The sequence below is a fragment of the Oryctolagus cuniculus genome, chromosome 12 (assembly GCF_051225735.1).
Source record: "Oryctolagus cuniculus isolate XC-2025 breed Fujian yellow rabbit chromosome 12, ASM5122573v1, whole genome shotgun sequence".
In the NCBI taxonomy this organism is placed as follows: Eukaryota; Metazoa; Chordata; class Mammalia; order Lagomorpha; family Leporidae; genus Oryctolagus; species Oryctolagus cuniculus.
Window position 1 is genome coordinate 118,361,664 of NC_142878.1, and position 26,668 is coordinate 118,388,331.

The 26,668-nt window shown below is 38.2% G+C and overlaps 1 long non-coding RNA gene and 1 pseudogene across 1 annotated transcript in view; both read right to left on the reverse strand.

Moving 5' to 3' along the window:
* Window positions 1-22,403, reverse strand: part of LOC149123281 (inducible T-cell costimulator pseudogene) — a 40,331-nt pseudogene extending 17,928 nt beyond the window's left edge.
* LOC149123280 (uncharacterized) overlaps window positions 1-26,668 on the reverse strand; it is a 264,057-nt gene that overhangs the window by 160,859 nt on the left and 76,530 nt on the right. The window lies entirely within an intron of this gene.

Below are 26,668 nucleotides of genomic sequence, written 5' to 3' on the forward strand. Positions count from 1 at the left end.
TTCATAGAAAGAATTTGGGAGGATTCCCTCTTTTTCGATTGTTCTGAATAGTTTGAGAAGAATTGGAGTTAGTTCTTCTTTAAATGTCTGGTAGAATTCAGCGGTGAATCCATCTGGTCCTGGGCTTTTCTTTGTTGGGAGGGCCTTTATTACTGTTTCAATTTCTGTTTCAGTTATGGGTCTATTTAGGTTTTCGATGTCTTCATGGTTCAATTTAGGTAGGTTGCATGTGTCCAGGAATCTATCCATTTCTGATAGGTTTTCCTGTTTGCTGGCATACAGGTCCTTGTAGTAATTTCTGATGATTCTTTTTGTTTCTGTGGTGTCTGTTGTTACGTTTCCTTTTTCATCTCTGATTTTATTGATTTGGGTCTTTTCTCTTCTTTTTTTAGTTAGTTGGGCCAATGGGGTGTCAATTTTGTTTATTTTTTCAAAAAACCAGCTTCTCGCTTGGCTGATTTTTTGTAATGTTTTTTTGGATTCAATCCTATTAATTTCTTCTCTGGTTTTAATTATTTCTCTTCTCCTACTAGATTTGGGTTTGGTTTGCTGCAGTTTTTCTAGGTCCTTGAGGTGCGCTGAAAGCTCATTTATTTGGTACCTTTCCAATTTCTTGGTATAGGCACCTATTGCTATAAATTTGCCTCTCAATACTGCTTTTGCTGTATCCCATAAGTTTTGATATGTTGTGTTGTTGTCTTCATTTACTTCCAGAAAGTTTTTGATTTCTCTTTTGATTTCTTGAATGACCCAGTGTTCATTCAGGAGCATGTTGTTCAGTCTCCATGTGTTTGCATACTTTCTGGGGTTTCCTGAGTTGCTAATTTCCAGCTTCATCCCGCTGTGGTCTGAGAAGCTGCATGGTATGATTCTAATTCTTTTAAATTTGCTGAGACTTGCTTTATGGCCTAGTATGTGATCAATCCTAGAGAAGGTTCCATGCGCTGCTGAGAAGAATGTGAAGTCTGTAGATGTAGGGTTGAAAGTTCTGTATATATCTGTTAGATCCATTTGGGCTATAGTGTCATTTAAATCTGCTGTTTCCTTGTTGATCTTCTGTCCGGATGATCTGTCTATTTCTGAGAGTGGAGTATTGAAGTCCCCCAGTACTATTGTATTGGAATCTAAATCTCCCTTTAAGTCCCTTAACATCTCTTTTAAATAGACCGGTGCCCTGTAATTAGGTGCATATACATTTATAATAGTTACATCTTCCTGTTGAATTGAACCCTTAATCATTATATAGTGTCCCTCTTTGTCTCTCTTAACAGTTTTTGTATTAAAGTTTATTTTGTCTGATATTAATATGGCTACACCTGCTTTTTTTTGGTTTCTGTTGGCATGGAATATCTTTTTCCAACCTTTCACTTTCAGTCTGCATGCCTCTTTGTTAGAGAGATGTGTTTCTTGTAGGCAACAAATAGTTGGGTTGTGTTCTGTGAGCCAGTCAGCTAAACGGTGTCTTTTAACTGAAGAATTCAGACCATTAATGTTCAATGTGACAATTGATACGTAGTGACTTTGCCCTGCCATTTTCCCGGAGATATTTTCTAGTATATGCTTTGAGCTTCCCATGCTCTTTTACTGGTAGGTGTTCTTCCCTTCCCTTCTTTCATATTGATGGCCGTGTTTCTGTGTTTCTGAGTGTAGCACATCTTTAAGTATCTTTTGCAGGGCCGGACGAGTGGCCACAAAGTCTTTCAATTTCTGTTTGCTATGAAAGGTCTTTATTTCACCTTCATTCACAAATGAGAGCTTGGCAGGATATAATATTCTGGGCTGGCAATTTTTCTCTCTTAGCACCTGTGCTATGTCTCGCCATTCCCTCCTAGCTTGTAGGGTTTCTGATGAGAAGTCAGCTGTGAGTCTGATTGGAGATCCTCTGAGAGTAATCTGACGTTTCTCTCTTGCACATTTTAGGATCTTTTCTTTATGTTTCACTGTGGTAAGTTTAATTACCACGTGTCGTGGTGAGGATCTCTTTTGGTCATGTTTATTGGGGGTTCTATGAGCTTCCTGTACTAGGATATCTCTGTCCTTCTCCAAACCTGGAAAGTTCTCTGCTAGTATCTCACTAAAAAGGCCTTCCAATCCTTTCTCTCTCTCCATGCCTTCAGGAACTCCTAGAACTCGAATGTTGGTTTTTTTGATAGTATCCTGTAGATTCCCAACAATATTTTTTAGGTTTCTAATTTCCTCTTCTTTTCTTTGGTCTGACTGTATGTTTTCCTGTGCTCTATCTTCTAAGTCCGATATTCTCTCTTCTGCTTCACCCATTCTGTTTTTAAGGCTTTCTAATGTGTTTGTCATTTGATCTATTGAGCTCTTCATTTCATTTTGATTTCTCTTCACTATAACACTTTCCTGTTCTACTAGTTTCTGAGTTTCATTTTGACTCTTCCTTAAAATTTCATTTTCACGAGAAAGATTTTCAATCTTGTCCATTAAGGATTTCTGTAGTTCAAGGATTTGCTTTTGAAAACTTCTAAATGTTCTTATCATAAATTTTTTGAAATCCGTATCTTGCATTTCTTCTATCTCATCATCTTCATACTCTTGGCTTGGGGTGTTTTGCTTATTTGGAGGCATCATAGTGTCATCGTTGATCTTGCTCCCTCTATTTCTGTGTTTGTTACTTGGCATAGTTAATTCTTCTTGCGTCACTGTGCGTTTTTTTTTTTTCTTTTTTCTTTTTTTTTTTATTTATACTGTGTCCGTGTTAAGTGGACTGCCTGCTGTTGGAGGAGCCTTGGAGGCTTGAGATGGGTGCGGCCTGAGAGCTCTGCCTGGTTCTTCCAGGTTAAGGGTGTGCAAAGGTGACACCCTCAGGTTATGCGTGGTAAATCTCTCTCTTTTTATTTATTTATTTATTTTATTTATTCAGGGGGTAAGTAACACCGCAGGGCACGGCTGTGCAGAATTGATGGTATTTAGCTTCCAGTCTTTGGCTCCTCTGGACTCCCACTGGGTTGCCTAGGCTACTGAATTGTAGTGACTCAGTTCCTTAGCTCTCCCCCATTGATATGTAAATCCAGAGCGCAGGCCTGCTCTTTGTCTCTTGGGAATTCTAGCCTTGCAGCCTTGTAACCTTTGCAAGGTTAGGGGGAAGAGAAACCCCGAAGCTTTTTTTTTTCCTTCTTTCCGGTAGTGAGTTTGCTGCACTTTCCGGCCCCCCTCTAGATTCTGACCCCCGTTTCCCCACCAATGTCTCGGGTTATTGAGCTCACCTCCCCTTCCAGCGCCGATGTGTGGAGCGTCACAAGTCTCCCCGCTGTTGTCTGTGTGGAATGCACTCCCCTTGGAGCACTGGGGCTTCTGCGGCTCCATCCTGCGACTTGGCTTCCGCGCGGTGGGCGACCTTGTTCTCCCAGTAGGTCCTCCGATTCACGATTCCCGTGCAATTTTTTCCTGGTTCTTTTTTCTGCGGCTACCGTAACTCCCCTTTTATTAAACTAAATTTTCCCGGACTATCGGTGTGCGCCCTCACTATTCCGCCATCTTGGCTCCGCCCCCTAGGAATACTTTCTTAATAAGAAGCAACACACTTTCAAAACTTTCAAATCTGACTATATCAATAAAGATGCTCTATGAGATATTGCAGTAGGTTGAGCATTATGGCACAGCATTTTATGCCACTGATTACAATGCCTGCATTCCATATCCAAATTCCTGGTTCAAGTTCCAGTTATCTCACTTCCAATCCAGCTTCCTGCTAATGCATCACAGAGACAGCATATAATGGCACACGTTGTTGGTTTCCTGGCATGCATGGCCAGCCATGGATGGAATTGTAGACTTTTGGGTATCGCCTGGCTCAGATATAACTTTGGAGAGTGAACCAGCTGGTGGAAGATTTCTCCCATTCTGGTCTCCTTCAATGCCTCTGTCTCCCCAACCCAAACCATCGTATCTCTCAAGTAGAAGAAAAAAATCTTTTTTTAAAAAGAACGTTAAAAAAAGCAATACTGCTAGGAAAATACTAAACATTTACATCCTAGAATCCCACTGGATTATTTTTTAAAAAAAGAAATTTATTACTGCTATTCACAATCAATTTTCCACTTTGTTTTCAAGCTGGGAGCCAAGCCACAGAGTAATCTGTCTGGGACATTGCTACTTGTTCTTGTAGAGCAAAAGGAAGCTTGTAAAACCACATGTCCCAGTAGTTATTAGGACTTCCGATCATTATTGTCACACATAATTTATGTGTATATATTTTTTCATACATCCTTTATACTTTATATCTACATAATATATATAGCATTTATATTTTACATGTGTGTATATGTGCATATATGCATACATGTGTATAAATGCACTTATATATGTTTTTGCCCCAGCTGATGACATGATCACTCTTGAGTTCCTTACAGCAAGGATGTAAGCATTACACAGAGAGCCATGGAATATAATTGAACAGTGTTATATTCCATCAAAGACTTAAAATTACATAGAGAGGTGTACATTGAATTAATGAATAAATATTTGCTAAGCACAATGTGCATGTCCTGACTTGAACTTGATGATTTAATTCACCCACAGGCCACAATGATATAACAAAATATGGCATGTATGGTCTTTTCCAGTACCGTCCTTCCACATTTCCTTACATGATTGCATCCCCCTTTATTCTGTGCTTGTCAGTGTAAATATCATATTTTCAGAGACAGTTCCAGAATACACTTATCCAAGTTAGTGAATCTTGACATTTGTGTATAAGTGATCAACAAAATAGCATACAATCATGTGCCACATAACATACGATAGCATTTCGATCTGTGAGGCACTAGATACACAACAATGTGCCCTGTGAAATTTTATCCCCTAATGACATTCTAGCCCTCTTCATTTATGTAGTGCCCTCCATGAGATTCATTCAGCAATGAAATTGCCTAACGACACATTTCTCAAAATGTGTCCCCATCATTAAATGAACCATAAATGTGGTTCTTGAATTTATTTTTTACATGGAATGCAACAAGAAAGGATAAGACTCATCAGATTCAAACAGGCTTTTATTTTAAGGAGCACTGAGACCTTTGGACATATATTTTAAAGCCAAATTTAAGAATAAATTCATGTCTATTTTCTGTGTTTTAATGTCCAGCTAGTAGGTTGAATGGTCAAATGAATAATAGTATAAATAATAAATCTAAGCAATATAATCTAAGAAGTGTTTTTCATCAATACTAGAAATTTTAAACTAGATAATACATTCAGAAAATTATAAATTATTGAAGATAACTTAAGTGATAGCAATAAGGTAACATTCTAAAAAATGCATTTAGCAATGCATTCTAAAATTATACTCTATTTTTACTCTGCTAAAAATGTTTTATTTGAAATGTGGATTTGCATAGAGAGGGAGTTCTCCCATCTGCTGATCCATTCCCCAAATGCCTGCACCAGCCAGGGTTGGACCGGGCCAAAGCCAGGAGTCAGGAGGTTCTTCTAGGTCTCCCCTGTGGTACAGACCCAAACCCTGAGGCCATATTAAGCTGCTTTCCCAGGTGCATTAGCAGGAAGATGGATCAGAAGTGGAGCACCCAGGCCTTGAGCCAGCACCCATATAGGATGCCTGTGTGGCAGATGGCAGCCTAACCTGCTGTGCCACAGCACTGGCTCCTATACTCTCTTTTCAGAAAAATAAAAATATTGCTTAAATTTTCAATCTATTCATGGAAATGAAAAGACTCCTGAGCATTTCCAACTTAGATGATGGAAACTCCAAAAATATTCAACAAATCTATCTCAAGACAGATTATCATCCACTAGATCCACAATGTTTTGTGGTATGTAATTTTTCTATTCACTTGATATTTGGAATAGTGAAAACTTTTCTATCAGTTCTGTACAAGCAGTGTGAATTAATCAAGTAATTTTTTTAAGCTTGGTAACTGGGTGATTGTCCTTCTTGACTAATATTTGAACCTATGATAAATCCTATCATAAGATATACTGATAGCTACTTCATATTTCTGGTTAATAGTCCCATAACCCACCATATTCTATCTTCTCATTGACTTACCAGGACCTGAGACCTGCCATCCTTCTGTGTAAAATATATCTGAGTCTGGTCACCTTGCCTCTGAGTTTTTATCTATTGAATATTTTCTAACTGTTCCTGATTAATTCTCCTTTTTACTGCTTTTTATAAGTTGTACTATATTTATATCCATCAGAACCACATTTCATTGTAACAGCAAAGATAGAGGAAAACTCTTTAAATTTCCCAAGCATGAGATAAAAGAGGCAATTTTTTGTGTGTAAGTACATTTCATGAGTTTACATTATTTATCTTAATTAGAAAAACTGATGGGCAAATACAAGTACATACTTTCAATAAAAATAGACATTTGATTGTGGAGGTATTTGAATGGTAATTATAATTAAAGTAGCAAATAGTGTTCAGTGGATAAAAGCCATGAACTATGAACTATGAGTATGAAGTGACTTTAATACATTTATTATAATAAAATTATTTGATTAGATACTCTTATAAAATGTCATTTATTTATATAAAAGATAACTATTTATACCAACTGTTCTTAAGTTCTAGAAGAAGCAGATTATAAGTGAGAAAAGAAACAAATAATGGTTGAAAAGATTGCAATGATAGAAATTTATACGGTGAGTTAAAGTATATAAATGAGAACTTTTTCTAAGGAACTGATATCTAAATTGACACTTTGATTATGAAAATTCACCAGCTCTGCTGAGAACTTTGTAGACAAGGATATGTGTCTGGACACTGGGACAAGTGGAAAGAAAGAGCAGCCATCAGGAAGCAGTAAGCATGCCCCTAGAGCAGAGCCATGCTGCAAGGAAGTCTATGAGCTGGATGAGGTAAGGGAAGAGGCAGATGCCAAACTGCCTTTCAGGGCATGAAAAGGGTCATTCATAGAATCCATAGAATGTACATGATCTGATCTGGCTTACCTGTATTCAGATTATATTGAGTACAATGGATTGGATGACATAAGAATGTGTGATTGGCAACATAAAGTTCAGAATCAACTCTCTTAATTATGGTATAGTTAAGCCATTGCTCCTCTGGAAGTCTCAGTCTTCTCACATACAAAACAAAGGACTTGAAAAGATACTTGTGTGGCTGGCACCATGACTCACTTGGTTAATCCTCCAACTGCAGTACCTGGATCACATATGGGCCCCGGGTTCTAGTCCCAGTTGCTCCTCTTCCAGTCCAGCTCTCTGCTGTGGCCCAGGAGGGCAGTGGAGAATGGCCCAAGTGCTTGGGCCCCTGCACCCATGTGGGAGACCTGGAGGGGGCTCCTGGTTCCTGTCTTCGGATTGGTGCAGTGCTGGCCGTAGCAGCCATTTTGGGGGTGAACCAATAGAAGGAAGATCTTTCTCTGTCTGTCTCTCTCTCTCACTGTCTAACTCTATCTATCAAATAAAAAAAGATACTATTATTAGCTTTCTGTCACAGCTCTAACAAACCATCACAAGTTTTGTGATTGAAAAGAAACATAGAAATACAAATGTATTTGTGTGTGCATATCAGAGGTCAGAAGTCTGACGTGGATGAGATCAAATGAAAATCAAGGGCCCCAGAGAACTAATTTCCGATTTGGAGGCTTCAAGAGAGGATCTATTTCTTTGTGCTTCCAGGTTGTTGGCAGAATTCAATCCCTTATGACTGTAGAGTGCAGATCCTTGTTTCCTGGATGCCTGTCACTTAAAGACCATTCTCAGCATTTTAGATACCACCTGCATCCTTTGGCTATACCCACTCCCCTCATCTTCAAAAACCAGACACAGTAGGTGAGGTACATCACATGTTTCAAATTTCCCCTGTCTCTTTATCCATTGCTACATTCTCTGAGCCAATCTTCTTGTTTCTTCTTTCACTTTTAAGGGCAGGTACTTTTACATTGGACCAAGACAGATAATACAGAATAACCTGTCGCTTAAGTGATCAATTGGTTAACACCCTGAAATCAATCACATCCCTAATTGTTTCTGTGATATGATGTTTCATACTCAAAGGTTTTGAGAATTAAGCCTTGAAAAACAGGGGTGAGAGATAAAATGGGGTAGGTATCACTTATAACACAATTTTTAAAATGACTTGTTACTCCTGTAAAGAAATTATTTTGTAACTACATGAATTTGATGTTCATTTGTCAACCAAAAATTGACATTGTGTTAGACACTGCTTAAAACATTTTTCATAAATATTAGTTATATCTAATCTGTATAATTAGACAAAATAGTGAAGTTTGAAAAAATTGTTTAATGGAAGGTTCTATTTAGCCCTGGTATAATTAGATCACATATTTTATATGTACAGAAAAGGATTAGCATAAGTTATTTGAGAAAATGGTATCACAATTCTAAAAAGTATAAAGGAAGAGGAGTAAAAAGAGAAAGGCAGTACTGGAAAATTTATTTTTTCTGAAACTATGATATTGGCTATTTTTTTTGACAGGCAGAGTTAGACAGTGAGAGAGAGAAAGAGAAAGGTCTTCCTTCTGTTGGTTCACCCCCCAAATGGCAGCTAAAGCCAGCGCGCTGTGCCAATCCAAAGCCAGGAGCCAGGTGCTTCCTCCTGGTCTCCCATGTGGGTGCAGGGCCCAAGCACTTGGGCCATCCTCCACTGCCTTCCTGGGCTACAGCAGAGAGCTGGACTGGAAGAGGAGCAGCCGGGACAGAACCAGCACCCCAACAGGGACTAGAACCCGGAGTGCCAGCACTGCAAGCAGAGGATTAGCCTAGTGAGCCGTGACGCCAGCCAATATTGGCTATTTCAAAGATACTGCTTTGAGATATTCATGTCGGCCTTTAAAATATTGAGGTTTTTTAGAACATTCAGTGTTTTGAAGATATTTCATAAAACATTTTTAATTATGAGTCATTAGCCACTGGTCAGTGGATTATTTCTTTAGTATCTCTATTAATCATTTCTGTGTATAAATTTATCTTTCTTAAAAATTTTATTAAGTACCTAGTTTTGGTGTAATAATAGCAATTTAACTATGACAGAAATATTTTTAAAAGGAAATCAAAATAAGTTTCTCATGTAGGCCTATTCAACTCCCTTTTTCTATAAAAGCAATCTGTGTAATGCTTTTGATCAACAGTCATGCCCTCGCCTCGGCTGAAAAATCAGTATAAATGCTAATGCAGTGTGGTCTAATTTTTGCTAAACTATATGAACATTGCATAATCAAAATATGGTGTTCTAGAACTAACCCATTAGTTGCTATTTGTTTTTCTCATGAATTTTCAGAAAGTAAATAATATCATAAAGCCCAAATATCCTGTTATGTACATCCCCAAAGGAAGGAGGAAAATTGCATTTGTGCAGTCTCTGGGATTAGAGTTCTTGGTCCCAGCACAGACCACAGATCCTGTCCTTTACGTTGAACCATACTGTGGATCATGTAGCTATTTTTATTGTTATTTGTTCTCTGGTTTGGTGACAACTTAACATTCCCCAGTACTATTCAGCAATAGAATAGTACACATAATTAGTCACAAGCAGTGAAGGAAGCCCCTGTACCTTCTTATTGTTGCAGGAACATTACTTGTGGCATATGTAATAGCAATGAATAAATGAGTGAATGAATGAATACAGCCAGAAGACCTTGCTGAAAGTGGGTAGAAAATCAAATGCATTTTCTTCTATTTTTGTCACCAGGAACAGGGATTAATTGCTCCACTAGGCAGGACTGAGGGTAAGATATTTGCTTCATCCATCACTGATGGCAGTTTTCATTTCCTCTGTAGCTTGATTGCAAACATATCAGAGAACCCATAAAACATTTCCCATCCTTAGAGGTCACTTATAATAGTTCTTAGATTCATAGTTTCCATTTTAATAGTAATCACAACGTACTTGTTATCTGCCTTATTTAAACATCACCAATCACTACATAAATCATTCTCACCTCCCCAAAATCAATTTTTAATTTTTGAAGCATGTTTTATTTAATATTATGGGTTTTTTTTCCACTTTCCTAGTAAAACCCTGGTAAATACAGAAACTTCTCAATTTGATGCAATCCCAATAGTTAATTTTGGCTTTGACTGCCTGCACCTCTAGGGTCTTTTCCAGGAAGTCTTTGCTGGTCCCAATATCTTGCAGGGTTTCTCCAATGTTCTCTAATAATTTCATGGTGCCAGGTCGTAGATTTAGGTCTTTAATCAATGCTGAGTGGATTTTTGTGTAAGGTGTAAAGTAGGGGTCTTGCTTCATGATTCTGCACGTGGAGATCCAGGTTTCCCAGCACAATTTATTGAATAGACTGTCCTGGCTCCAGGAATTGGTTTTAGATCCTTGACCAAATGTAAGTTGGCTGTAGATGTTTGGGTTGATTTCTGGTGTTTCTATTCTGTTCCATTGTTCTATCCATCTGTTTCTGTACCAGTACCATGCTGTTTTGATTACAACTACCCTGTAGTATGTCCTGAAATCTGGTATTTTGATGCCTCCAGCTTTGTTTTTGTTGTACAAGATTGCTTTAGCTATTCGAGGTCTCCTGTGTCTCCATATGAATTTCAGCATCATTTTTTCCAGATCTGCGAAGAATGTCTTTGTTATCTTGATTGGTATTGCATTGAATCTATAAATTGCTTTTGGGAGAATGGACATTTTGATGATGTTGATTCTTCCAATCCATGAGCATGGAAGATTTTTCCATTTCTTGGTATCCTCTTCTATTTCTTTCTTTAAGATTTTGTAATTCTCATCATAGAGAGCTCATCGTAGAGATCTGTACTGCAAAAAAACAGTCAGATGTGTGAAGAGGCAACCGACAGAATGGGAAAAAATATTTGCAAAGTATGCAACAGATTAGGGGTTAATAACCAGAATCTACAAAGAAATCAAGAAACTCCACAACAACAAAACAAACAACCCACTTAAGAGATGGGCCAAGGACCTCAATAGACATTTTTCAAAAGAGAAAATCCAAATGGCCAACAGGCACATGAAAAGATGTTCAAGTTCACTAGCAATCAGGGAAATGCAAATCAAAACCACAGTGAGGTTTCACCTCACCCCGGTTAGAATGGCTCACATTCAGAAATCTACCAACAAACAGATGCTGGTGAGGATGTGGAGAAAAACAGACACTAATCCACTGTTGGTGGGAATGTAAACTGGTAAAGCCACTATGGAAGTCAGTTTGGAGATTCCTCTGAAACCTGAATGTAACCCTACCATACAACTCAGCCATCCCACTCCTGGGAATTTACCCAAAGGAAATTAAATTGGCAAACAAAAAAACGGTCTGCACCTTAATGTTTATTGCAGCTCAATTCACAATAGCTAAGACCTGGAATCAACCCAAATGCCCATCAACAGTAGACTGGATAAAGAAATTATGGGACATGTACTCTTTAGAATACTATACCGCTGTAAGAAACAATGAAATCCAGTCATTTGCAACAAGATGGAGGAATCTGGAACACATCATGCTGAGTGAAATAAGCCAGTCCCAAAGGGGCAAATATCATATATTCTCCCTGATCGGTGACAACTAACTGTGCACCAAAAAGGAAACCTGTTGAAGTGAAATGGACACTATGGGAAACGGTGACTTGATCAGCCCTTGCCCTGGCTGTTGATGAACAACTTAATACTTTATCCCTCCTAGTATTTGTTTGTTTGTTTGTTCTACTTAATACTATTGGTTGAATTCTGTAATTAATACACAGTTATTCTTAAGTGTTGATACTTAACTGAAAAAATGATCCCTGTTAAATATAAGAGTGGGAATAAGAGAGGGAAGAGATGTACAATTTGGGACATGCTCAAGCTGACTTTCCCCAAACGGTAGAGTTAGAAACATACCAGGGGACTCCAATTCAATCTCATCAAGGTGGCATGTACCAATGGCATCTCACTAGTCCAAGTGATCAATTTCAGTTCACAATTGATCATAATGATAGGACTAAGAGTCAAAGGGATCACATAAACAAGACTAGTGTCTGAAAATACTAACCGATAGAATAAAAAAGGGAGAGAACGATCCAACATGGGAAGCGGGATACACAGCAGACTCATAGAATGGTGGATGTCCTAAACAGCACTCTGGCCTCAAAATCAGCCCTTAAGGCTTGCGGATCTGGCTGAAAAGCCCATGAGAGTATTTCAGGCATGGAAAGCCAAGACACTATGTCAAAAAAATGACTTAAATGAAAGATCTCCATGAGTGAGATCCCAGTGGAAAGAACAGGTTATCAAAGGAGGAGGAATGTTTCTCTGAAGGGAGGAGAGTGCTTCCACTTTGACTATAACCTTGTCTAAATATGATCAGAGTCAGTGAACTCAAAAGGCTTCCATAGCCTTGGCAACTCATGACAAGAACCTAGGGAGATTTCTGAAGCCATAAACAAGAGTGTCAATTTGTTAAGTCAACAGCAGGAGTCACTGTACACTTACTCCTCATGTAGGATCTTTGTCCTTAATGTGCTGTACATTGTGATCACTTCTCTTTCTATGTGGGTGCAAGCTGTTGAAATCTTTACTTAATATATACTAAACTGATCTTCTGTATATAAAGAGAATTGAAAATGAATCTTGATGTGAATGGAAGGGGAGAGGGAGTGGGAGATGGGAGGGTTGCAGATGGGAGGGAAGTTATGGGGTGGGGAAGCCATTGTAATCCATAAGCTGTACTTTGGAAATTTATATTCATTAAATAAAAGTTAAAAAAAAGCCAATCTGCAGGATTCCAAACATTCCATGCAGGATAGTGGGTAACATGACTGGCTGAAAACTGTCTCATTCTTGCTAATATACATATAGCAAATTTCTCTCAGAACACAGTAAGATATGGAATGAGCAATAACTGGGTAGTAACACAATCTATTCTGGTACTCAACAGTAATAGAGTTTAACACAATCTATTGAAAATTGGAATTTTATGAGTTTTTATTTTTTTAAAAAAAGATGACACTGTAGCATAAAGACAATGAAAACAAAACAGTGATAAAAATGCAAAATTTAAGAAAAATCACTGGAGACCTTAATTGTCTATAAATTTATCTTTAAATTCAATGCTTATCAAATCAAAGTAATACTAATGCTTTCTATTTATTTTTCAAGCATGCCCTAACATCCTTAAAGATTAAAAGGATCAAGAACTCTCAAGATCATTTTCAAAATGAATGAGTGTATGAAAATATCCTAGTAGCTGCTAAAGCTTCTTATTAAGTTCAATGTAAATATTTATAGTAATTAAAAAAATGTGATGTTTGAATCAATAATGGAAAAGCCAAGTAAGCCAGAAACATATCTGTGTTAACACAGAAAACTTTACATACTAGAGGGGGAAAGAAGTATAAGTAAACACATTTTTAATGCTGAAGAAACTCTCTTTTTTGCAAAAAATGAAACTGTCAATAATACATTAAAGTACTCACAAACATGACAACCCTAAAACATAAAATTTGATTCAAGAATAATACCATATAATAATTAATATGAAAGCCTGATAACATTGCCAAACATGCAACTAATAAAGAATTATATTTAAAAATAAATTAAGGACACCCATTTTAACAAGTGAAACGGCAATAAAAGTAAAAACAAAAGCAAAATACAACATACACAACGAATGCACAAAAAAGAACAGCTGACAGTTCAAATATAAGTATACACAACGAAAGTCCCACCTCACCTCCAACTAAGGGAAGAGGAAAATAAATAGTAACTATGATGGCATAACTTGGAGAATAAGTGGATAAAATAAAAAGAACTCAAAATGTTCAACAAAGTCTAGTAATTTTTTTTCTGACCACTTGCCATGTGCAAAAACACATATTGCCACAGAAATAAGTAGCCATCTCCCTTCCCTGATAATACATCTGGGAAGACAGAAGATGATGGCCCAAATATTTGAGACCCAAAAGAAACTCCCAGCTCCTGGCTTCAGCCTGGTTAGCCCTAGCTGTTGCATCCCCTTTGAGAGTGAACAAGAGGATGGAAACTCTCTTTCTAACTGCCTTTCAAATAAATGATAAAATATCATATATTATCATAAAATAATATGATAAATTTTAGAAGTGTTGAAAACTCTGATATGTCAGTTGTATGATAATCTTTTTGCATTTTTGGAAATATAAAAAGTAGCATCAATTGGCTTATAATACAAATATCAGACAGTAAATAATTGATTTATTAAGGTCAGTTATATATGATACTCATATTCTAAATTCCTATTGCTTTTCACACCAAGACTTTTAATAATGCTATAATTGTCTATGAGTAAATAAACAAAGTTATTAGTTTTCTCCAGCATACTCTTTCAGCTGAAAGGAGAAAAAAGAATGAATATTCTTTTTGCTATATGCTGAATATACCAAGGAAAATACTTCTCCGTGCAGTTTTACAATATATATTGTCAACCTTTAAAAGCTCCTGATGCATTTGAACTCAAAATTCTGTTTTTTTTTCAGATTTATTTATTTATTGAAAGTCAGAGTTACACAGAGAGAGCAGAGGCAGAGAGAGAGAGAGAGAGAGAGGTCTTCCATCTGATGATTCACTCACCAATTGGCAGCAATGGCTGGAGCTGTGCTGATCTGAATCCAGAAGCTAGGAGCTTCCTCTGGGTCTCCCATGCGGCTTCAGGGGCACAAGGCCTTGAGCCATCTTCTACTGCTTTCCCAGGCCATAGAAGAGAGCTGGATCAGAATTGGAACAGCTGGGTCTAAAGCTGGTGCCCATAAGGGATGCCGGCACTTCAGGCTGCACCACTGCACCCACCCCAAATTATATTTTTTCAACATTTATTTAATAAATATAAATTTCCAAAGTACAAATTTTGGATTATAGTGGCTTTTCCCCACCATAACCACCCTCCCACCTGCAACCATCCCATCTCCCACTCCCTCTCCCATCCCATTCTTCATCATGATTCATTTTCAATTATCTTTATATACAGAAGATCAACTTAGTATATACTACATAAAGATTTCAACAGACTGCACCCACAAAGACACACAAAGTATAGAGTACTGTTTGAGTAGTGGTTTTACCACTAATTCGCATAGTACAACACATTAAGGGCAGAGGTCCTACATGGGGACCAGGTGCACAGTGACTCCCATTGTTGATTTAACAATTGACATTCTTATTTATGATGTCAGTAATCACCCGAGGCTCTTGACATGAGCTGCCAAGGCTATGGAAGCCTCTTGAGTTCACCAACTCTGATCTTATTTAGACAAGGCCATGGTCAAAGTGGAAGTTCTCTCCTGCCTTCAGAGAAAGGTACTGCCTTCTTTGATGGTCCATTCTTTCTGCTGGGATCTCACTCACAGAGATCTTTCATTTAGGTCAATTTTTTTGCCACAATGTCTTGGCTTTCCATGCCTGAGAAACTCTCATGGGATTTTTAGCCAGATCAGAATGACTTAAGGGCTGATTCTGAGACAAGAGTGATGCTTAGGGTTTTTGCCATTCTATAAGTCTGCTGTGTATCCTGCTTCCTATGTAGGATCATTCTCTCCTTTTTATTCTATCAATTATTTGCACACACTGGTATGATTTATGTAATCCCTTTGACAATTAATCCTATCTTTTCAATCAATTATGAACTTTAATGGATCACTTTAACAAATAAGATGGCATTGGTACATGCCACCTTGATTGGAATGAATTAGAATTCCCCTGGCACATTTCTAGCTCTATCATGAGGGGTAATTCTATTTGAGCATGTGCCGAACTGTACATCTCCTCCCTCTCTTATTCCCACTCTTATGTTTAACAGTGACCACTTTTCACTTAAATTTAAATGACTAAGAATAATTGTGTGTTAATTAAAGAGTTCAATCAACAGTATTAAGAAGAATTAAAAAAAAAACACTAAAAGGAATAAAATAATATGTTGTTCCACGACAGTCAGGACAAGGGCTGATGAAGTCACTGTTTCTCATAGTGTCCATTTCACTTCAATAGGTTTCCTTTTAGGTGCTCAGTTAGTTGTCACAGATCAGGGAGAACATATGATATTTGTCCCTTTGGGATTGGCTTATTTCACTCAGCTTGTTTTCCAGATTCCTCCATTTTGTTGCAAATGGCCAGATTTCATTTTTTTTTACTGCTGTATAGTATTCTATAGAGTACATATCCCATAATTTCTTTATCCAGTCTTCTGTTGATGGTCATTTTGGTTGATTCCATGTCTTAGCTATTGTGAATTGAGCTGCAATGAACATTGAGGTACAGACAGCTCTTTTCTATTTGCCAATTTAATTTCCTTTTTGGGTAAATTCCAAGGAGTGAGATGGCTGGGTTGTATGGTAGACCTATATTCAGGTTTCAGAGGAATCTCCAAACTGACTTCCATAGTGGCTTTACCAGTTTGCATTCCCAGCAACAGTGGGTTAGTGTCCCTTTTTCCCCACATCCTCACCAGCATTTGTTGTTAGTTGATTTCTTTATGTAAGCCATTCAGTTATAATCAAAACAGCATTGTATTGATGCAGAAAGGGATGGATAGAAAAATAGAACAGAATAGAAACACCAGAAATCAATCAAAACATCTACAGCCAACTTATATTTGATCAAGGACCTAAAACCAATTCCTGGAGCAAAGACAGTCTATTCAACACATGGTGCTGGGAAAACCGGAGCTCCACATGCAGAAGCATGAAGCAAGACCCCTATCTTACATCTTACACAAAAATCCACTCAACATGGATTAAAGATCTAAATCTATGACCCAACACCATCAAATTATTAGAGAACATCAGAGAAATGCTGTAAGATATAGGCACAGGCAAAGACTTTTTGGAAAAGACCCCAAAGGCACAGGCAGTGAAAGCCAAAATTAACATTTGGGATTGCATCAAATTGAGAAGTTTCTGTACTTCAAAATAAACAGTCAGGAAAGTGAAAAGGCAACCAACAGAATGGGAAAAATATTTGCAAATTATGCAACCAACAAAGGATTAATAACCAGAATCTACAAAGAGATCAAGAAACTCCACAATAACAAAACAAACAACCCACTTAAGAGGTGGGCCAAGGACCTAAATAGACATTTTTCTTTTTTTAATTAATTTTTTTGACAGGCAGAGTGCACAGTGAGAGAGGGAAAGAGAGAAAGGTCTTCCTTTGCCATTGGTTCACCCTCCAATGGCCACCGCGGCTGGCACGCTGCGGCCAGTGCAGCGCGCTGATCCGAAGCCAGGAGGCAGGTGCTTCACCTGGTCTCCCATGCAGGTGCAGGGCCCAAGGTCCTAGGCCATCCTCCACTGCACTCCCGGGCCATAGCAGAGAGCTGGCCTGGAAGAGGGGCAACCAGGACAGAATCCGGCGCCCCAACCGGGACTAGAACCCGGTATGCCGGCGCCACAAGGCAGAGGATTAGCCTATTGAGCCGTGGCGCCGGCCAATAGACATTTTTCAAAAGAGGAAATCCAAATGGCCAACAGATGCATGAAAAAATGTTCAAGATCACTAGCAATCAGTGAAATGAAAATCAAATCATATTTTTAATAATTAACCTAAGGGAACATTAAGAGCTAAAAGTGCATATATATAAATGTCTTCATTGTTTTAAAACCTCAAAATATATATTGCTGAATAGTGTGGTATGGGACTGGTTAAATATTTTATGATATGTTGCAACATATTAAAATACTGTTCTCAGGGTCAAGCCTTTGGCCTAGCAGTTTAGATGCCTATCTGGGTGCTTATATCCCATGTCAGTGTGGCTGGCTTTGAGTCTCAGTTCTATTGCCATTTCAGGCTCCCTACTAGTATACATACTTGGAGGTAGCAGATGATAATTCAAGTACCTGAGTTATTGCCACTCACATGGGAGACATAGGCTGAGCTCATGGCTCTTGTTTTGGTCCCAGGTCAACCCCAGAATTTGCAAGCATTTGGGGAACAAACCAGACAGTGAGAGTTCTGTCTGTCTTTATGTCATCCACCCTACCATCTCTCTGCCTGTTGAATATATAATATGAAATAAAAATACTGCTCTCATCAAATGTAAAACAAAAATAAAAATATCAAGTCTATTATATATTATATTCACACTGAAATATATATGTGTGTAAAGGCACAAAGGTTTATCTCAAATGATATAGTTTCTTTTTTAATTTTTCTGAACTTTCCAAATTTTTATATTGATAATATTTTACATATATTGGTGTGTACATGCAGTTATATGATTAGATAAAGAATTGTCGAAAGTCACCCACAATCACTTTTAACTACATAATTTTCCACAAATACTCAAGAAGGATGTCCTTGTGCTTTGGTAGAGTTGCCACATTAAGTATTCATATGGCTATGCTTTAGAAGAGATTACTTTGAATTAGGTAATAATGTTGCATGAATATTAACTTTTTTGGCTTTCATAATCATTATTATATGGATATTACTTTAAAAAGGCATATTTTTTGTAGAAACTAGACACAGAACTACTTGATAGTAAAAGGGTAGTCTTCACTTCTCCTCAATGGTTTAGGAAAAATACATGCACACATGAGAGAATGATGCTGCCAAAGCTGCAAAATGGAAACAATTGACACACTTAGATAATCATGTGTAGAGATTGCTAAGTTTATTCTTAAATTTAAAAAACCAAAACCTCAAAATAAATAGTTGCCACAAGAAAACCCCAACTCAAGGTAATAATTCAAGAATTAAATTTGTTTTGGTATCTGGCATTTCACTTGTTTCTCATATAATTAAACACTGACAATAATAATGTAGAGTGAGGGAAAGAGGAGGATGAAAGAGATGGATATATGAGGACTCAAAAATTATAGAGATTTGAGAAATATCTATATACTTAATATATATTAAAATATATCTATATTTACGATGTGATACTTCAACACAAAACAATAAGAAAATTGACACAGTTTGAGTAGCACATATTGTCTAAGATGACCTATCACAGTATCTGGGACTGGCACTTTGGCACAACAGATTAAGCCAACACCTGCAATTCAGGTATCCTGTACGGGTGCTTTTCTGTGGCACAGTTGCTCCACTTCAATCCAGCTCCCTGCTAATACACCTGGGAGAGAAACCAAAAGTGGCCTAAGCACTTTGGCCTTTGCATACCTTGGGAGACATGGATGGAGTTCCTGGATCCTGGCTTTAGTCTGATCCAGCCAGTTGACTACTGCTCCCATATGGGAAATGAAACAGTGGATGGAAGATCTGTCTCTCCCTCTGTCTCTAAATTTGACTTTCAAATGAATATATATCATTAAAAAAGAAACTGTTTAAAACAATGCTATGTGTCTTCTCACTCACGTCCATAAAGCATGCTTGCAAGGCTATGTAGACCCTCAAGGAGTATGAGGTCCAACACTAATTTCAGACACTGCTATATTTGATCAGGAAAAAAGGAAGATTCCAGATATTTAAAAAATTATCTGAGGGACTAGGTAAAGTCTAGGAAGCCACTTTTAGAAGCCAGATCAGGAGTTCTAATTAAGAAAGTTCCTACCAATTATTGTAAACTCTGAGAGCTTCTACTCATGACTTCCTGAGAACATTTATATTCCTCCAGATTACTGACTGCTTAGTATCTCCTATCATTATCCTGTTCTAATGTTAGAGCATGCATGTATGTATCTAGAAAAATAAATATATGAAGGTTTTTCCACTATATATGGTTTTGATGCATATATTATATATGAGACTAATTTTAAAAATCATGAGTAAATGAAACTAAAAGATATCTATTTTGTTGAAAACTTTGAATTCCATGCAGTTTTTTCATAATAAGTATTTTTTCTGAACTTTATAAGATTTCTCATAATGCATGAATTTAATTTTTTGCAAAAACTTCTATATTAATAGCCTACAGACATTTTGAAACATGTGTACATGTTAGTGACTACAATTTTTTTCTCATTTCATATTTAAAGTTGATTATACAATTTGTCTTTTTACATTATGAGAATCTTTTTACATTAAAAGAATCAAAAAACTATTTGGTGACCAGAAGACTTATACTTTCTAAATATCTGCATGATTCATTTTATATAGCCCCTATGGCACTAAGTAGCTCAACTGGACAATCTTGACTTCCAGTAGAAACATCAAAATATCACATGCCTATCTCTATAAGAATGTTAAGAAATTATTTTCATGCTTTCCAAAATTTCTCATTTTAGCCTGAGCAAATGAAACCAATGTATTCTGCCTAGGTGAACTTATAAGATAGAAGCATCTTTGGTCTTGAAGTAGCATACTATAGTGAGATGCACTACATTGGATATGAAAAGCAAATAAACTCTGTGTGTGTGTAAATTTGGCTACAATTGTGAGTTTTTGGTCATTTTAAATCAAACAGGTTTAATTTATAATGGGTGTTAAAATAATTTTTGTTTTAATGACATATTTTGTGTGTTTAGTGTCTGCAAATTCTAATTATTTATGGTTCCTCTTAGAAACAGGACCATAGAAATGTTAATAAGCATGTCATTTATATTTATTATATTTTGATCTAGCATCAAAGCTAAGGGCTCACTCTTCTGTCCTAGTTAGTGTGTCATTATGTACTATATCACTAGGAGTTCATAGATTCTTATCTTGTTAAATGTATTACAGTCTGAAATTATGTGTTCTGATGCTCAAGTTATTCCAGATCCTAGTGGAATCCTCTTCAACACACCAAATTAGGGCCCCAATATCTACAGTTGGTGTAAGTACCATCCTAGGAGAAAAGATTCACTAGTTCTTATCTCCCTTCCCTGAATTACATTTCCCTTAAAGGTGCCATTTCTTTCATCAAATCTTGTTACTATTAATGAAGATTTACCATTCAGCTGTACTCCTCTATGTTTTCTCTGGAGATGTTCTTTAGTACTAAGGCCATTTTACAAACAAAAATCTCATCAAGTCACACTCCTCTTTCAACCGTGTGGATGGTTTCCCATGACCTTTGAACAGGGACCATAGGACTTACTGTGGTCTTCAGAAAGACAATGCTATTAGGTCTTGTCTACCAACTGTCTGCTTGCTATTCTCTTCGTACATGCTAGGACTCAGAAGGCTCCCAGTTGTATCACAAACTTTACAAATTTCCTCTCAACCCATCAAAATTACTAAAACTTCCAAATGTGAGACTCAACTTTTTTATAAAAAATTATTATTTTATTTGAGAGGTAGAGTTACAAACAAAGGGAGAGACAAAGAGAAAAATCTTCTGTCCACTGGTTTACTTCCCAGTAGACACAACAGACTGAGTTGGGTTGATCTGAAGCCAGGGGCCAGAAGCCTGGAGCTTCACTCTTCTCTCCCATATTGGTGCAGGAGCCCAAGCATTTGGGCCATCTTCTACTGCTTTTCTGGGCCAAAGCAGAGAGCTGGATAGGAAGAAGAACAGATGGAACTCAAACTGGCACCACAGGCAGAGGCTAAGCCCCCTATGCCACAGTGCTGGACCCTAAGATCTTTTAAAATAAGATTTACAGTATTTGTTTGAAAGGCAGAGATACAGAGAGAGAAGGTTGCAGTGGAGATAGAGATCTTCCATCTGCTGGTTCATTCCCCAAATAGATGCAGTAACAGGGAGATGGATCATAATGGAGCAGCTGGGACTCAAACCAGTGCTCACATGAGATGCTGGCATTACAGGCAGTGGCTCCATGTGTCACCTACTTCATTTCTTCTTTCAAAGGAGTTCTCATCCATAAGTGATTCAGAAAGATGTACCAAAGGACCTTTGAGGTGGTTATGATAAATTATCTCTTTTAAACTTTAAATTCCACAGAACACACAGTATAAGTAAATTATTTACCAACACAACCTCATTCCTTGATACTTGCCTAACTCAGAGGAGATGTGTAATGAATACTGATCTCTGGGTAAAAAGTGATGATCATGTCCCTAAAGAAGATTGCAGTATAGCTCAGCTGAACAGGCAAAGGATAACATGATACTGTGAGTTAGTCAATAGCAACACAAAAATGCAATAAATGATTATTTAAAATGCATGATATTAAAATAATGCACTCAGAGAATTTCATCATGACAGTCCCCATTTTGGACTACACCTTCAGCACTCTAAGTTTCTATAGCACCAGCAACAGTGTGGGCAATGAAAGTTTCTTGCTGCGAGAGATAAGAGGAATATTTTAGCATCAGTGATTCACACATTAGCAAGACAGATTTTCTGCAAATAATTGAAATCCATAATCAGCAGCTTTGTTCAAAACTTCATTTTCTGTAACTGTGAAAGTGAAATTAAAGGATGATATTTGTGACAGAATTCTTAAAGATACGTGAAAAAGGTTATTGAGAGGTACATAACTTGGCAAACCCGCAGCAGCAGGTTTTGTATTAAGAACAGTTCACCCATAAACAGCTCACTCACACCACCAGAGTGCCCAGTCTTGGCTTCCTTCTCTTCAGCTTCATCTTCATAATCAGTAATCTCATTCATGTTTTAGAATTTAGTTCAAATTGAAAGTATAACCAGAGGATAGCACTACTCCTAATCTAGGTAATACTAGTGAGCACAAATACAGTGTCTTCAATGGCAAAGGCTCCCTCCTTTCAGTATTATGCCAAACTTATTAAAGAACATGACACTGGCATTTTTACACTGATGGAATAATAAAAATCATTAGGGCAATTTATCAGGTTTATAATGCACATCAAGTGAAAGTGCTGGCAGTGTGTGCAAATGCAGAGCACAGTGTGTAAATTGTTGAGTGTTGTCAGGCAGAAGTGATAAAATTAATCATGCTAGGTAAAAATATATGGCAATGTTAAGCAGAGAAGCACCACATAGAAGTATGGAATCACTGTTTATTCAATGGATGCCCTATTATGGGTTCACAGCTGGGAGGTAGAAATACGCTTGGAGACGCAGAGGTCCTTGATCCTCTCCATGACGAGCTTTACCCAACCAAGACAGTTTTTTCAGTCATTCTCACATGGAAGCAAGTGTCTTTTTGCCTTTATCTCAGCTGTGGGCTCTTTCAATTATGCTTCCTCCACTGCTGGACTTAAGTATCCTGAAAGTGGAGCAGATTTTCTTCCCCAAAAGAGCAGCCAGGGACAACAGTGGGGAATCAGGTGTCAATGACTTTGAAAATGTAATTGACCCTACAGCGCCCTCTAGTGGTGATTAGTCACATTCAAATGACTCATGACCCATTATTATAGCCCAATGAGGACTCCAGTAACACTCAGACCTCCCAGAGTTAATTCAACCAAAGATGCTCTCCAGTTAGCACACCTTCTCTTGCTTGTTATTGAGAGAGGCACTTGAGGACTTAATCTAGGAGAGCTTCCTTGTCAGATGCTTTGACCCTCAAGAGGAGAGTTCTTGCACACAGTAATCATAAGCCTCTCTCCCTGGTCCATGTCCTTGGATGCAATGTGCAAGATTCATGACACAGAAAAATTAACCGAAAGAAAGAAGAAAAGAAATAGAAAGAAAGAGAGAAAGAAAGAGAGAAAGAGAGAGAGAAAGAGAGAGAGAAAGAGAGAGAGAAAGAGAGAGAGAAAGAGAGAGAGAAAGAGAGAGAGAAAGAGAGAGAGAAAGAGAGAGAGAAAGAGAGAGAGAAAGAGAGAGAGAAAGAGAGAGAGAGAGAGAGAGAGAAAGAGAGAAAGAGAGAAAGAGAGAAAGAGAGAAAGAGAGAAAGAGAGAAAGAGAGAAAGAGAGAAAGAAAGAAAGAGAGAAAGAAAGAAAGAAAGAAAGAAAGAAAGAAAGAAAGAAAGAAAGAAAGAAAAGAAAACAGCATTGTGGTACAACTCATGGGTTTACTGTAAATTTAGATAAAGTGGGGGCTGGTGCTGTGCCATAATCATTAAGCCTCTGCCTGTGGCACTGGTATCTCATACAGGTGCTGGTTCATGTCTCGGCTGCTCCACTTCCAATCCAGCTCTGTGCTAATGACCTGGGAAAGCAGTGGAAGATGGCCCAAGTGTTTGAACCCCTGCACCCATGTATGAAGAAGCTCATGGCTCCTGGCTTTGAGTTGGTCCAGCTCTGGCCATTGTGTCCATTTGGGGAGTGAACTAGCAAATGGAAGACCTCTCTCTTGGTCTTTCCCCTTGTCTATCTGTGACTGCTTATCAAATAAATAAGTAAATATTTTAAAAAAATTAGACCTAGTTACATTTATCTGTGTAATTTCTGTTCTATAAAGTAAATCAGAAAATAGAGACTAATCATAATTGGTTTTCAGATTTCCTATAAATCAAAAATTTACCTCCTGCAGTATCGTGCAGTAAAATTTACTTTTTCAAAGAGGAACAAGTTTAACAAGAGCCTTCAAAGAACTTTCTATGATGATCAAATTAACTCTTGCCTGAAAAAACTTATAAATTTTAGGAAGGCTGCTTAGAAAAAACCAGATATGTCTTCTCCTATCCACATGACTTTGTGAGATTAAGAGAGTGCTTTGTTTCAACTTTTTCCTGATGATGAGTATTGTCACTTGAAATTTTTTCTTTAAAACTAAATACTAATTACCAGTAATCAATCATCCAAATAAGTACAGGATAATATACATTAATTATTTTTATTCAGCACATCATAGTGACAAATGTGCAGTTATAGCACATTTATAGTCTGTTCTGGACTCTATTAAAATATTTATTTAGTTTTTTCTTGAACCTATTTTGCTTTCTTGGTTTCTTTTTTTAAAAGGATTTATTTATTTACTTATCTGAAAGTCAGATTTACAGAGGAGGGAGAGGGTGAGATAGGGAAAGAGAGAGAGAGAAAGAGAGATAGAGGGAGAGAGAGATCGTCCACCTGCTGGTTCACTCCCCAAATAACTACCATTGCTGGGACTAGGCCAGGCAAAAACCAGGAGCATGGAACTCCAACTGGTTCTTCCATATAGGTGGGAGGTGCCCAAGTACTTCAGTAATGTTCTGCTGCTTTCCTAGGCACATTAGTAGTGAACTGGATCAGAACTGGCACTTGAACCTGAGTTCATCTGGGATGCCAGCATTGTGAGCAGCTGCTTAATCTGCACCAAATGCTGGCCCCTGTTCTTGATTCTTAAAGGAAGGACACAGTAATGTCTAGCTGAAGAGAGATATGCACCAGACTTGAGTTTCACTATGGACAGATTACAGACACGACACTGTAGATTTAGCTGAGTTTATGCCCAAGGGGTAGGACTCATTTAAGTTTCTTTTTTAAAGATGTATTTTATTTGCTTGAAAGAGTAACAGAGAGAGGTAGAGCCAGAGCCAGAGCCAGAGCAAGAAGATGTCTTCCATTCCACTTGTTCTCTCCCCAATGACCGCAACAGCCAGAGCTGAACTGATCCAATCCAGGAGCCAGGAGCCAGGAGCCAGGAGCTTCTTCCAGGTGTCCCATGTGGGTTAGGGGCCCAAGGACCTGGGACATCTTCCACTGCTTTCCCAGGCCATAGCAGAAAGCTGGATCAGAAGAGGAGCAGCCAAGACTCGAACTGGTGCCCATAAGGGATGCCAGTGCTGCAGGCTAGGGCTTTAGCCTGTTGCATCATGGCACTGCCCTCCATTTGGGTCTTCGAACAAATGCTGGTGTTAGCTTGACTTGTAAATAGAGACAGTTAATAAATTGAACACTAACCTTCATAAATAATAGAGATATCTTTTGTTTATTTAGAAGGAGACTTTTAAAATAATTTTATAAAGAATATAAGGAGGGTCTAGCATTTAAGCCACCATTTGTAAGAATGAAGTCCTATATGGGTGCCAGTTCAAGTTCTGGCTGCTACACTTCTGATCCAGCTCCTTGATGATGGCCTGGGGAAACATCAGAGAAATGGCCAAGTGCTTGGGCTCCTTCATCCATGTGGCAGGCCTGGAAAAAGCTCCTGGTTTGACCTAACCCAACCCCTGCCTTTGTAGCCATTTGGGGAATGAACCAGATGATGGAAGATCTCTCTGTCTTTCCCTCTTCTCTGTAAACTTTGACTTTGAAATAAACAAATAAGTCTTTTATAAAAAGAATATAAATAAAAATAAACTCTTTGGAAATAGGTGATTTTAGGAGCTCATCAATGTGGCTGAAGAGGTTATGTCCTATCTGCAATGCTGGCATCTCATATGGGTACCTGTTCAGGTCCTGATGCTCCACTTCCTATCCAGCACCCAGCCAATGGCCTGGGAAAGCAGCTGAAATGACCCACATGATTGGGTCCCTGCCATCCACATGGAAGACCAGGATGAAGCTTCTTTCTCCTGGCTTTGGTTTTACCCAGCTCTGGCCATTGCAGCCATCTGGGGAGTGAAGCAGCAGATAGAAAGTCTCTGACTCTGTTTCTCCTTCCTTACAAATCTGCCTTTCAAATGAGTGCAATATATCCTTAAAAAGAGAAAAAATAGGTGATTTTATCCAAAGTTAAAATGAATTCTTTAGGCCAGCGCCACAGCTCAATAGGCTAATCCTCCACCTGTGGCACCGGCACACCAGGTCCTAGTCCCGGTCGGGGCGCTGGATTCTGTCCCAGTTGCCCCTCTTCCAGGCCAGCTCTTTGCTGTGGCCAGCAAGTGCAGTGGAGGATGGCCCAAGTGCTTGGGCCCTGCACCCACATGGGAGACCGGGAGAAGCACCTGGCTTCTGGCTTTGGATCAGAACGGTGCACCGGCTGCAGTGCACTGGCCACGGTGGCCATTCGAGGGTGAACCAACAGCAAAGGAAAACTTTTCTCTCTGTCTCTCTTTCACTATCCACTCTGCCTGTCAAAAAAA